At 38.1% G+C, this 12,183-nt stretch overlaps 1 protein-coding gene across 8 annotated transcripts in view; it reads right to left on the minus strand.

Moving 5' to 3' along the window:
* SIPA1L1 (signal induced proliferation associated 1 like 1) overlaps positions 1–12,183 on the minus strand; it is a 202,886-nt gene that overhangs the window by 115,050 nt on the left and 75,653 nt on the right. For 5 of the 8 annotated variants that reach the window (XM_038138448.1, XM_038138451.1, XM_038138444.1 and 2 more), the window contains one exon: positions 4,004–4,080. The exons of 1 other annotated variant lie outside the window; for it this stretch is intronic. The gene's annotated coding sequence lies outside the window, so the exon portion shown is untranslated. Of the gene's footprint in view, positions 1–4,003; positions 4,081–4,371; positions 4,540–10,390; positions 10,401–12,183 lie in introns of those variants that run through there. 2 more of the 8 variants (XM_038138449.1, XM_038138450.1) reach the window with 2 other exon arrangements.

Consider the following 12,183-nt stretch of genomic DNA (forward strand, 5'->3'; position numbering starts at 1 on the left):
TATGCTGACACAAGTTGTGTGACTTTGCATTTGAAAATTCTTACTGTGTCTTAAATTTGCACTAGTCTCAAAGGGTAAATTTTACATATGTTTTATATCACAGTTAAATATAAATATTGCTCAGGTGAATTAAGACCACATCTCTGGTTTAGCCTACACCTTACTGCATTTGCAATTTTCAATGATGAAGCCTTTTATGGCTACATTTTTACGCATAAAATATTTAAAAGAAGTTCCCCAATTAAAGTATTTTCCCTATGGATATGGTAATTTTTAATGTGTACACATGAAAAGAGCTATGGTGATATGTTGACAGGCACCTGAAAGACACTGACAGCCAGTAATCCTTCATAAATAAGAGAAGAAATTAATTTACAGTGATAATATAGGAAAATATCCATAGAACTGGAATATTTGGTTATACCTACTTAGAATCACTGCAAATCTGACTGCCATAACATAATGATGAAGTTCGTTTCATTTTCTGTAACATTTTAAAATGCTGCTGCTAATGGTCAAGGAGGCACATCAGGTGTAAATGTTCTTACTGACCCCTGCTTTGAGTGCTTGATATAAACCTCCCATATTCAATGTCTGCAAGTGTTAAACACAGCTGTAAGTATTGAAAGTTTAATGACAGGCAAAGCAGATCCACTCCAAAACTGAAAAGTTTCAAACCTTTACAGAAGGCTGGCTGATTGGGAAAACAATCTTACCAAAATAAACCTTAAAGTAGCAATTTTTATTGGCTGTTGTTTCAGATGGATATTCATACATTATTTGTTACAAAAATACTTGCAAATTCCTACTTTTAAAAAAAAATAAACTGTAACCGGATGATTAGATTAAACTGACGGTAAGGATTATAACTGGGAAAACAAAATAGCTTTGGTACAAGTAAGTACAGATGTTTACATAAAGGAGGTGGAAGAAAAAAGCTCTTAGTCTTTGTTGAATGCACTTAAATTCTTTTGTAAAATCATCTCCTAGTTCAAAGTCCTTCACATAAATTATTTCCTACAGCTGTACATCTGAAAACCAGATCACTTCAAATACTGTGAAATCTCTCTATAAAAATATGCATAATTAAGCCAATATTTAAGGTTTCAACTTTTGTGTCCCTTGTGGCACAGGTGGGTTGTTTTTCTTCAGATGGGACAAAAGGTCAAAGGATTTGTGTTGGGTGCTTCTATTTTTTGTAGGTTTCACCACTGAAGGTTTATGCAATCTGTATTTGTCATTCATTCTATATACCAGTGAAAGCCTCACAAGAATTTTAAAATTTCAATTCTATAGAAAGCAATAAAGATTAGAACTGGCCTATTTATGGTACCACAGATAGGAGCACAAATTTCTTACACCTGCTTTCATAACCACAGTTCCCTCTCAAAGAACTGTTAGTACAGATAATCCTTTTTTTTCCTGTTTCAAGTAGTCTGCAAATGATTCTGATTTTTAGAGAGGCCACCTAGATGGAGATTTTAACTATAGGTGCTCCACAAACTCTTCAGTTTCTTTTTTTTATACAGTTACGTTGTTGTAGATGGAAATCCTTCCTATTAGCAGATGAGGCCCTGTTTTTAGTACAAGACAAACATCTCTTCATTCTTTTTCCACATGCAACTTAGTAGAAAGAACATCCACTATTCATTAAAAGAAAAACTCATTCATACAATTCTCTCCAAAGATTAGCATATGTACAAAAACACAATTGGGTAGAAGCCATTTCTGAAAGGTAAGAACAAAAACAATAAACAAGCACAGATGGTTCAATCCAAGCAAGAATCAATCCATTGCCACTGCAGCTCCCAACACCTTCACATTCAGACCTGTCATCCCTGTCACAGCACAGGGGATGTAAGGCTGGTACTGACTTGTCACCCTCAGCCCCATAACCCTTCCTAATTTACAGACCAACAGCCATCTGCACCCCATTTTTTCCCCCCATCCCAATCCCTGTAATGCCAGCTGAAGCAGCCCTGGCTTGTGTCTAACCCAACTCCCTCCTTCCAAATTCGGCCATTCTTGTCTCCCGCTCTCCTTGCCTCAGCGTGGCTTTTCTGGCTTTCAGAAAGAAAAAACCTATAACCTGAAAAGGTAAAAAGGGAAAAACCCTACTCCAGGGCATGCTGCATATCCTCAGCAGGCCCATCCCCTCACAAAGGAACTGCTCTTTTTTTCAGATAAACGCTGTTATTTTCAAGAGACCACAGAGGGGTCCTAGCAGGAAGACTCCTCCTGAGCATACAGCAATTAGGAGATACCTACAGGACAACACATTCATGGAAAAGGAAATAATTATGGTACTAGACACAGCTCTCGCTTTTCCCTGGACTCCCTCAAGTCCACAGAATTCTCTACTTCATCTGAATAGTCCCCCTAAAATGTGTTGCACCACAGGATTTCTGAGCATTACTTTATCGCAGGAGAATAAACAGCTGACTTCTCCTACACTCCCATGTGTTTCTGCCCTGCAAAACAGCATTGTGTATGTGTCTCTGCTCTCAAGGTACCCAAAGGCATCCCCAATGATCTATCCAATCTGTGTGAGGGACAAAGCAGACACTGGCATCTCTGAGGCCACAGAATGTGTGCTGGCAGCCCACTCTGAGCCCAGAGCTGCAGTTTAACATTACAGGTTCAGCCCAACTGGCAGCTGGCCATTGCCAGGGAACAGGGAGACTGAACCCTCCCATCTCCATTCCCATCTTCTCTATTTCTGGCCTACAGTCATCTCCTCACATTACAGGAACACTCAGCTTCCAAACTAGCAGAACAAACCTTACTATATCCTAAAGATTTTAAGAATGCGTGGATGCCTTCCAAGTAGAAGGAGAAAAAGCAAACACAAGCATATAAAAAACTCATGGCTCAACTAAACTGAAATTATCCTGCTTTAGAATCTTCAAAGGAATGTCCCCTTGTGAGGGCAAAATACATAAGGGCTAACTTACCCCACAAATTCCTGTTGAATAGCTATTTGTGAAGATGCATTTGTGAAATATTTCTGAAATGCATTTCCCTGAAAATGCATTTCTGCATTGGGGAGAAAACTCTCAGAATATCTCTTACTCAAGCTGAAGCAAGCCTTGTTACAAACATACATAGTCCTTTATCCATACTGTACATTACACTGTTAGTTTCAGAATAAAGACAAAACACAATGTTTAAGGAATTGGTTAATGTAGAGGATGTCTCCAGAATGTAAAACTCCATATTTCTAGAAAAGCTGACAACTGGCCTTGACAGTATCCTTATCTGAAGAAACAAATCTACAGTTTAGCAATCCCAGTAAATCCCTACTTCCACAATTTAATGTTAATAACAGATGTAAGTGAAAATAAAGGCCTCACTGGATGCCTATCTTCATAAACCAAGATATTCGGACAGAAATGGATAACCATACCCCTGTGATGATGTAACTAGTTTGAGACTGCTGGCAAACAAAGTTAATAGGCAGCTGAAGTCCCTCCTTTTTCCTCCTCCTCAAAATTTCTAAGCTAGAAAACTAAATCAATCCCTTAACTCTTTTCCAGTATGGTTCTTAAAATCCAGAGTGAAGCTTTTGGCTTTCCTTCCAATACTTATTCCCAAAACACAGCTGTAAAGTATAAAAATCAATTAATAATGTTTTGATACAAGACAGCTCATCCAGACACTACACAGGACAGATTTACTATTCTCATCATTAAATAAAACATTCAGAAATCTCCAGAGACTTATTTTTCACAAATGTTGACAGAGACAAGTACTGCTTTTACCATCATTGTCTAAGCCTGTAACAGAAGTATTCTATTCATTTTAAATGACCAAACAAAAAAGAAAGTAGCTTCCCCTGAGCATCAATCATTATTCTCCACTATGAATCATGAAAACCATACTATGTCCAAAAAGCATACAGTTTTTAAACATTTCAGACTTCCCTGCACACCCACATTCCTATAAATGCATTCCACTAATTCTTGTTCTTAATTTTATTTTCATAGAAAAGATTTCCACTTACAGGAAAATGGTTCCTCTTGAAAATACCACAGGCATTTGAAGAAGGACACAGGTAATCTCTCTTCAAAGAAGCAGCAGCTAGTAAAACAGAAACAAAATATACAGATAAAATACTCTTGTTCAGAGTTAACTAATTCAAGACCTAAATGGCCAACTAGTTGGAGGATGATATTCCTGAAAAAAAAGAACCTTCCATTGAGCAGACCTGCCACAAAATCCCAGCAGTATCAAACTGCAGTACTTTTCTAGTACTAGTGGGATGGTCCAGGCCATTACTTTTTTAACCCAAACAAGTAATTATTTGCATTTTTCCTATCCTCAGAACCTCCTTTTGTTATTCATTGCTGCTTATAAATCAGCTCCTCTCACCTCTCCTTCTCCTGCTCCCTGTGTAGCTCTTTTTCTCTAAAATACTCTCTGGCTTTCACAGTTTTTGTTCCTCTCATCTGAGGGCTTGCCCTCTGTGTCCCAGCCTAGCATCTCCTCCTTCCTTCCTGCTCTTGAGCCCGGGTGTTCCATGGCAGCGGTTTCCCCGCTCGCCCAGCACGGGCGGCGCTGCACAGACTGTGCCTGCGGCCCCGCTCGGGAGAGCCCCAGCGCGGGCCCTGCCTGCAGCGCAGCGACTCGCGCACCGGGGAGAGCGAGCTCAGGGCCTCGTGGGACCCTGCCGAGTCCCGCCGGGGCTGTAAACTGGGAGCGAGGCAAAACAAAGGTCCTTCAAACTTAGCTACTGGAACGGTAAACCTAAAATGAGTGCGTAAAATCTGCCCGAGCTAAAAATCTTTGACAACAAAAGCTTGAATTGGGACGGCTCCCTCACAGTACAACAGCCCCTCTCTAAGTTCCAGGTGATGGGACTGCCAGAGCTATTCATCTAAACTGCAGAGTAAGCGAAATAAAATACTGGGTGTTTTTCCTGCACTGTAAATCCCAAAGCTGACTGATGACTCAAGATATTGAGACTAACATTTCCCGAATGGTAGTTAAGACAAACCATCAGCCTCTGCAGACTTGACTTGCAAAGCTACAAGCTGCAAACCTCGGAAAATTAAAGACTCGCTGATAAGCAACTCATGCTTTGGCTCAGCAGGGAACACGGCTGTAGGCAGCCAATGCAAAATATGCTACTTCCATTCATGAGGCAGTGTCACTTAGAAAAGAATATATTTTAGGTATTACAACATCTCAAACAAATCCCAACACAACAGCTTAAAAAGTTAACTGTAGGACAGTTTTTCCAAATGCATCAGAACCAGTACCGCAACACCAGCCATCATGAAATATTTGATTACCTGAACTAAGAAAAACATCTATGAGATGCCCTCCGTCTTTAACAAGGCAATACAAGTGAACGTGCTGTGCCCTGCAGCTCACACTTCATGCACTCATCTCTCACTATTCCTGGGAGAAAGACCCTGAAGCAACCATCAAATCAGCGGATGGGGAAGCCTGGACCACCATTCTTCAGTTTAAAGGAATTCAGTGAATTAATGTGTAGGCCAAGCTCAAGATTTTTGTTTTCCATTTGCAACTTCTGTTGTGAAAGCTGACTATTTTATACTACAGTGGCTTTTGGTTTTGGTTTTTAATTTTAAATCTGCTTGGGACTTTCAAGGAAACAGAACAACTACAACTTCAGTAGCACACCTAATTTCAACAGTTGTTCATAAGTGTGATTAATTCCATTAACAATGGGGAAAAAACATAAATAGAAAAGAAAAACCAACCTTCACTGAAAAATGCAACTTTTTCCTAAGATCAAAAACAGAATTCTGTTGATTTAGGTCTAGCAATTTTTATTTTTAGCAAATATCCTGAAACTTTCTTTCCAATTAAAACAGGCAAATAATGTAAAACTCTGATGCAGAACTACATTGTCAGTCCTCCAGCCATTTGGAATTACTTTCTACTTGCTTTGCACTTAAAATGCCTTCCCAGACATGACAGATTAAACAGAAGCTCATGTGTCAAGCACAAGTGATCACAAAACCTACATGGAAAAAAACCCCACTAAACCAGATTGAATTTGCATCTGTTTGTCTTCCGTTCTTCTTTAATGTCTTGAATTGACCAGTATAGTCTATTTCACAGAACTAAATAAAGGAACAGGTAGAGTACCTTACATTGGAGCTGAGATTTTGAGTGTTCTGTTATTGCCACATAATTGGCAGCACCAGCAAAGGATGCTTAGTGCTGGATCAGTAATTCACCAAGAAATTTGTCAAACAGCAACCATTTAGAAAAAGTGTCAGAGATTTCTGCCTCACCTCTGGTCTCCATGGCTTCAGTTCTCAGCATATGTAGCTGCATTATGGTTATTTGAACAGACATTTTCAAGCACCATCCTCCACTAAGTGGTTTCAGCCAGGGACAAGGGGAGACTTATCAGCAAGGCAGTCCCAAGGCCTGTGTTACAGGGTACATTTAGAAGATACCTAGCAACACTCTTTGTTCCTGAAGCTACCGCAAGTCTGCTCAAATGACAGATATAGTACAACAAAAATAGTCATAAAAGCCATTCGTTTGTACAGCGCTTTATATCTTTGCAAGCCAAGAACCTCCTCTGTGCTCTTTTACACTGTTCTGACTAAGGCAAGAAGACCTTTAAGTCAGTCCTAGTCTTGCCCAAATAGGAACTGCAGAAAAACACCATACACACAAGTAGGTGGTTAGCAATACCAACAGAGAATTAGCTATTTCTTCCAAGTCTTCCTGAGTGAAATACCAGTCCAGAAGAGCTCTGCAAGGTGTCTCTGTGGGCAGTGGGCTACAAATCACACTTCCAATACAACAACAAAGGTTATCTCTTTAATTCTGAGAAATACCAACACTGCTCTCCAGTTTATTAAGAATGAGTTGCTTAATGGCATCTTTTCAATAGCATGCTGGCTTGGACAGCCCACACATTGATTCTGGATCTTACCCAGGCTGTCAAAGCCTGCAGAGATAAATAAAATTGTGGTGGCACATACCATTGCCAGCCAATTGTAGAATCTGATCTAGAAAATGAGGGATCCCAATACTCTAAAGCTCCACAAGGAAGAGGCCAGAAAGTTAGCAAATAACACTCAAAATAAATTCTCCCTAAAAAAACCCAAACTGATGTTTGAATTAGAAAAATTAACACATAGTTTAAGCCAGCTACTTACAATAATGTACACTAGGATATATAAAAGAACTAGTCTAAATGATTTCTAAGGTATTACTGAATTGCTTTGAGGACTGGTAAAAGATAAGGATCTCAGAGCAATATGAAATAGGATATATGTCTCATAACAATAGTAGGGAAGTGGGTAATTACTTAAATAGAAAGACAAACAATAAAGTTCTGATATTTAGAAAGATTTGGAAACATTGCTGGGGGGAAAGAAGAGTGATTTAAGTTTGGGGAGAAAGATAACTGATAGGAAGCCTCAAAACAATATAATGTTCTCTCTTGGGTAAATGCCTTACTGAAGTAGCAGGTGCAGCTTAGTTAAGTTCAACTACTGTTCAGCATAACCTGGAGACTATAAATCCAAAATCATTAGTGTAGATAACGGTAACTCCTGGAAAACTCACTCTCAGAAAACCAATGGTTGAGTATAAAAAAATAAACAAAAACAGAAAGGATTTTGGGTTGGTGCAGCTAGAACTTGACCTGTAGCAGATTTTGTTTAGTTTATTAATTTTGGTGACCAAGCACATGCCCCATGAAGAATCTGCAAATGACATCAAACTAGGGAGGTGGTGAAGAGGGGGAAAGGAGGCAGATGTTGCAAGGAATATGAAGGAGATGATCCTGATTTTAAGTGAGCTTAAGAAATCGGGATTCTAAAACACACTTGATAACATCCATGCATGTGAGAGCAAAACCAAATACTCTGAAAAAGACCATTAAATAAAAAAAACCTACAGACATGCAGAAGCATTCATATTAAAAGTAATAAAGCAGAAAAGAGAAGCTATGCAGGATCACAGACTAAAGAGTCATAAACCTGATATTCACCTTCAAAGTCAAATACAATTTGAGAAGGTGATAACACTACTGAGCACATGAGGTTAAGCTGTTTCAAGTCTAGTCAATACCATTGTCCTAGCATTGAAATACCACATACATCATTCATGTGTATTCTAAGGAATAAATCCTGAAAATCTAGATCTAAGATTACTAAAAAGAGATTGATAACAACTGGAGGAAAAAATCCTTCATCTTCTTAATATAGTTATTTGACATTCCAAGGGGTTTCTTATCTACAGTAAATGGAAAAAAAAAAGTCTTTACGTATGAACTCATTTCTATGACTTATTTTAGATGACAGTGCACATTAAAAGATTTCTCCTTCCCTTCACCTTCCCTCCACAAGTAGAAAAATTCCTTCCAATTTCAGTTTCCTTTAATTTTGATCTTCTTGTAAAATTAACATGGAATTTTTAAAATAGAATTGATTTCATACTCAACAGTACAACAACAATACAAACTGATGTTTGTAGTAATTCTACTTGGCAATTCATACTTTGCAATTCATTTTTAATGCAGTTAAAATTTAAAACAAGGTTCAAGGTGAGGATTTTTTCCTTCCAGACAGCAGTTGCATTCTGACTCTGGCTGGTATCATACCCTGTGTTTACACCACTAATGTAAAACAATTTAGACTTTACTAACAGTTGTGCATGCACACACTTAGTTTGGCTCTGCCACATGTATATTTTAGCTTTGATTTTATTTTTCAGCTGTGAACCAGCAGTAAATTTCTAACTCATACTTGACCAAATCCAGTACATATTTACATCAGACAGACTTCGAGCAATTATTAAAGCTGGAGTGTCACCAGCCCATACCAAAATATGGCACCATCTTTCAGCCTTTTCAAAAATTCAGACTTCCAGAAACTCTTGTTTAGATTTTAGACTATCACCATGCCAATGCCTTTGCAACATTCTTTTCTGACAGAAATGTAAGGATAGTACATTATTCACATATAAACATTAGTTACTATGAATCCATGTATTGAAACTGAGTGGCAAGCACACACACACACATTTACAGCAGCCAGAAAGCCACAAACAGGCAGCATTCCCCTTTTGCTTTAAAAATACATATACACATATTTACTAGTTCAGAGATCTAAGCCAGAATAACATAAAAAAGCTGTCTGAAAACCCAAGACTCCTTACATATCATGTGAAAATATTTGCTGAAGGACAGAACAAGACTTTGATTACACCTCCAGGGCTATTCCAAATCATCTGTGAAACCAGACAGTGAGGCCTGGGTCTAACAGTCACGCACGATAAGGAATGCAAAACTCCTCCACTTGAAGGAGGAGTACCTGCAGTACTGCACGAGGAAAGGAGGTAACCACTGGCCTATGTACAAAAAAATAAAAATGCTATTTCTCTGATACTACAGGCAAAATGCAGTGTTTTCAGATGCACTAGCTCCCATTTTCAGAAACAGAACTCAAAACATTCCAATTACCTATCTGGATGTATGGCAGAGTTTATAAAGGTTTAAAAGCAAACCTCACATTTGCATTTAGAGAGAAAACAAAGAACCTGGCAAACAAATTAGAGAAAAGCATAAAACAACACTGTAAAAGTAAAACACATTAGCTTCACAGGTTATCATATCCACCTGAACAGGGCAGCACTGTTACAATAAAAGGGAGATAAATGCTACTGAAAACAGGGAGTAGCAATGATTTTACCATTGCCAGAGGCTGACTTCTCTCCTAACATTGTATTTTCCATCAGGAAACAATTCCCAAAACTATTTGTGTCCTACGTTTTGTTATGATTTGGGAACTTGTGAGACAGAACAAACAGTAGTGAGCTCTTAATTTAGCAGCACTCATCTTACTGTCCAACAAGCCTTCACAAGCACTAACTCCCAGGAAAGATAACGAAATCTGTGAAGCCCCTATGCCTCCAAAAGGAGTACTTTATGCGGACATCCCAGTGATTAAAAGAGACAGTAGTATTATTAATCTGTGGCAAATCAGCAAATTTACCGGTCATGGCTCTTAGTCTAGCACTTCCATTTTCAGCCAACAGGATTTCTACATATCAAGTATATCTTTAAGAATCCTCTCTCTTAACCACAAAACAGACAGAAAACAGAACAACATTGTATTAGAGAATAAACAGCTGTCCAAACATCTACTGAAGTCCAGAAAATAAATCCTACATCACTGTGAGGGTTTTCAATCTTGAAAACATTAGCCAGTGGCCTCAGATCACCACAAATAAAACTCCCTAGAACTTAGGTTTGCTTTTTGTCTCAGGGATGGGGGTAGGGGATAGTCAAGCTTCTTTTTGAAAGTACTTTGTTAGAATAAAGATTATTTTACATTAGACGCTTTATGGCAAAAAAAGTTAGTTCATCACTGAATTTATCAGTGTGTACCTATCCAAATACAAGAAAGCACCATCTGGTCTATATGAACACAAAATATTGGTCTGTGTGTAACATTTTACATTGACTGTACTGTTACAATAAAGGCAAATGATTCTGAGGTTACTCCTGCTCTTACTTGATCTTGCCAGATCTATCATTACCCTGTATACTCTTATCAAGGTAAATCATGCATTAGAACACATACTGCAAAATCCCTCAGACTAATAAATGGCACTTGGGAAAATAATTACTAAGTCTAGTTTTTGATAAAAAAATACATTAAACATTAGAGAAAAAGGAGGTTTTCAGCCACTCAAATCAGGCAAAAGATTTCTCCAAATGACCACTGTCCAGTATAATATGAAATACATTATTTTAAGCAAGAGAAGAGTAATGTCTCTATGCCCTCTATGCTCCAATACATTTTAAATTTTGGTCCTATGAAACTCAAACCCTATGCACTCATGTATGCTCCTCTACCACAAAGTACAAACACTTTTTGACATAGCTGTTTCTGATTTTTTTGGTACTACTTACTACTAAAAGCATTTCAATATAGTTCTCTAATTACTTGCCAGTTGTAGTCACTGTACAAACACTATTTTTCAAACACTAAATGAAAATGGCAGGCCTGCTGCATTTGTGCTACACTAAACTAGTACCTTAAGCCACAAAGTTAACTGTAAAAAAGCAATCAAATACAGATTAAGTAAGAAAAATATGAAAACTGTTTGTTTCAGCTGATTTGTCTACTCATAAAAGCATTAAAGAAGGGTATTTTTGAATTTATACCAGCCATGATCGGCATGATCCTGAGATGCACCAACAATTCAAATGCCAAACAAGATGTACTGTTTCAACATCTCACCAGTCAATTTAGAACAGATGCACAACTCCTGCACTGGTATTAACAGAATAAAATTGTTATATAGGTAAATTGTGTTTTCAGTTGAGACGACAAAACATGCAGCAGTCTCTATAAGGCTCACAACTGGAATACCAAACCCCAACCTCAGCCTCAAGGATTGGTTTTATTTTAAAAAAGCAAGAAAAAAATGTCAGTTCTTGACAGCTTACCAAAGGACAAAAAAACTTCTATTTCTCTCATAATAGAATTCAAGACAAAAAAAAAATCTGTCATGAAAAATACAAAAGCAGTAACAGTAGTCCTTTGGTCACAAAAGATCAAGCAGCTTCTGTAGCACCCTCTGATTTTGTATAATGGCCATGTTTATTGACCCCTTCCATACCAGAATTTCAAAGTGTGTAGTAATACACTCTTGCAATTTCCCACACGCAGAGTAAAGCTCTCTAAAGGGTCTCTAAAGGTTTTCTACATTGATTTGCTCTGCAATCTACTCATTCAAGGGAAAGGCTAAATCTCTGTTTTCATTTAATAGGCAAAATTAGAGAACAGCCTAAATCCTGATTATATAAAAACATTAGAAGAAGGTCAGACACAATCCTCTTTGCTCTGTAAATGAACAACTCCAGAAGTGTCCTCAGAGCACCGAAACCATTTAGTTTATTCTCCAGGGGCCCCTCTGGACTCAAGATATGTAACTGTACAACTATACTAGAAAAAATGAATAGCCATATTAGTTGGTGAAGGAGGAACAGTTGAAATAGGTAACAAAAATGCAGTAGGCACACCTCTGGACATGTCAGCAGAGGTATCATTGATCGAGAGTAAGCTCAGGAAAATTTAAGCCCTAACCGTGACCACAGGAGCCCAAACTCTGGAATATTTTACATGCTGCAATGCCTTACAGCTCAGGAGCACCCACGGTTAGGTGACTGTA

The sequence above is a fragment of the Motacilla alba genome, chromosome 5, assembly GCF_015832195.1.
Source record: "Motacilla alba alba isolate MOTALB_02 chromosome 5, Motacilla_alba_V1.0_pri, whole genome shotgun sequence".
Taxonomy (NCBI): domain Eukaryota; kingdom Metazoa; phylum Chordata; class Aves; order Passeriformes; family Motacillidae; genus Motacilla; species Motacilla alba.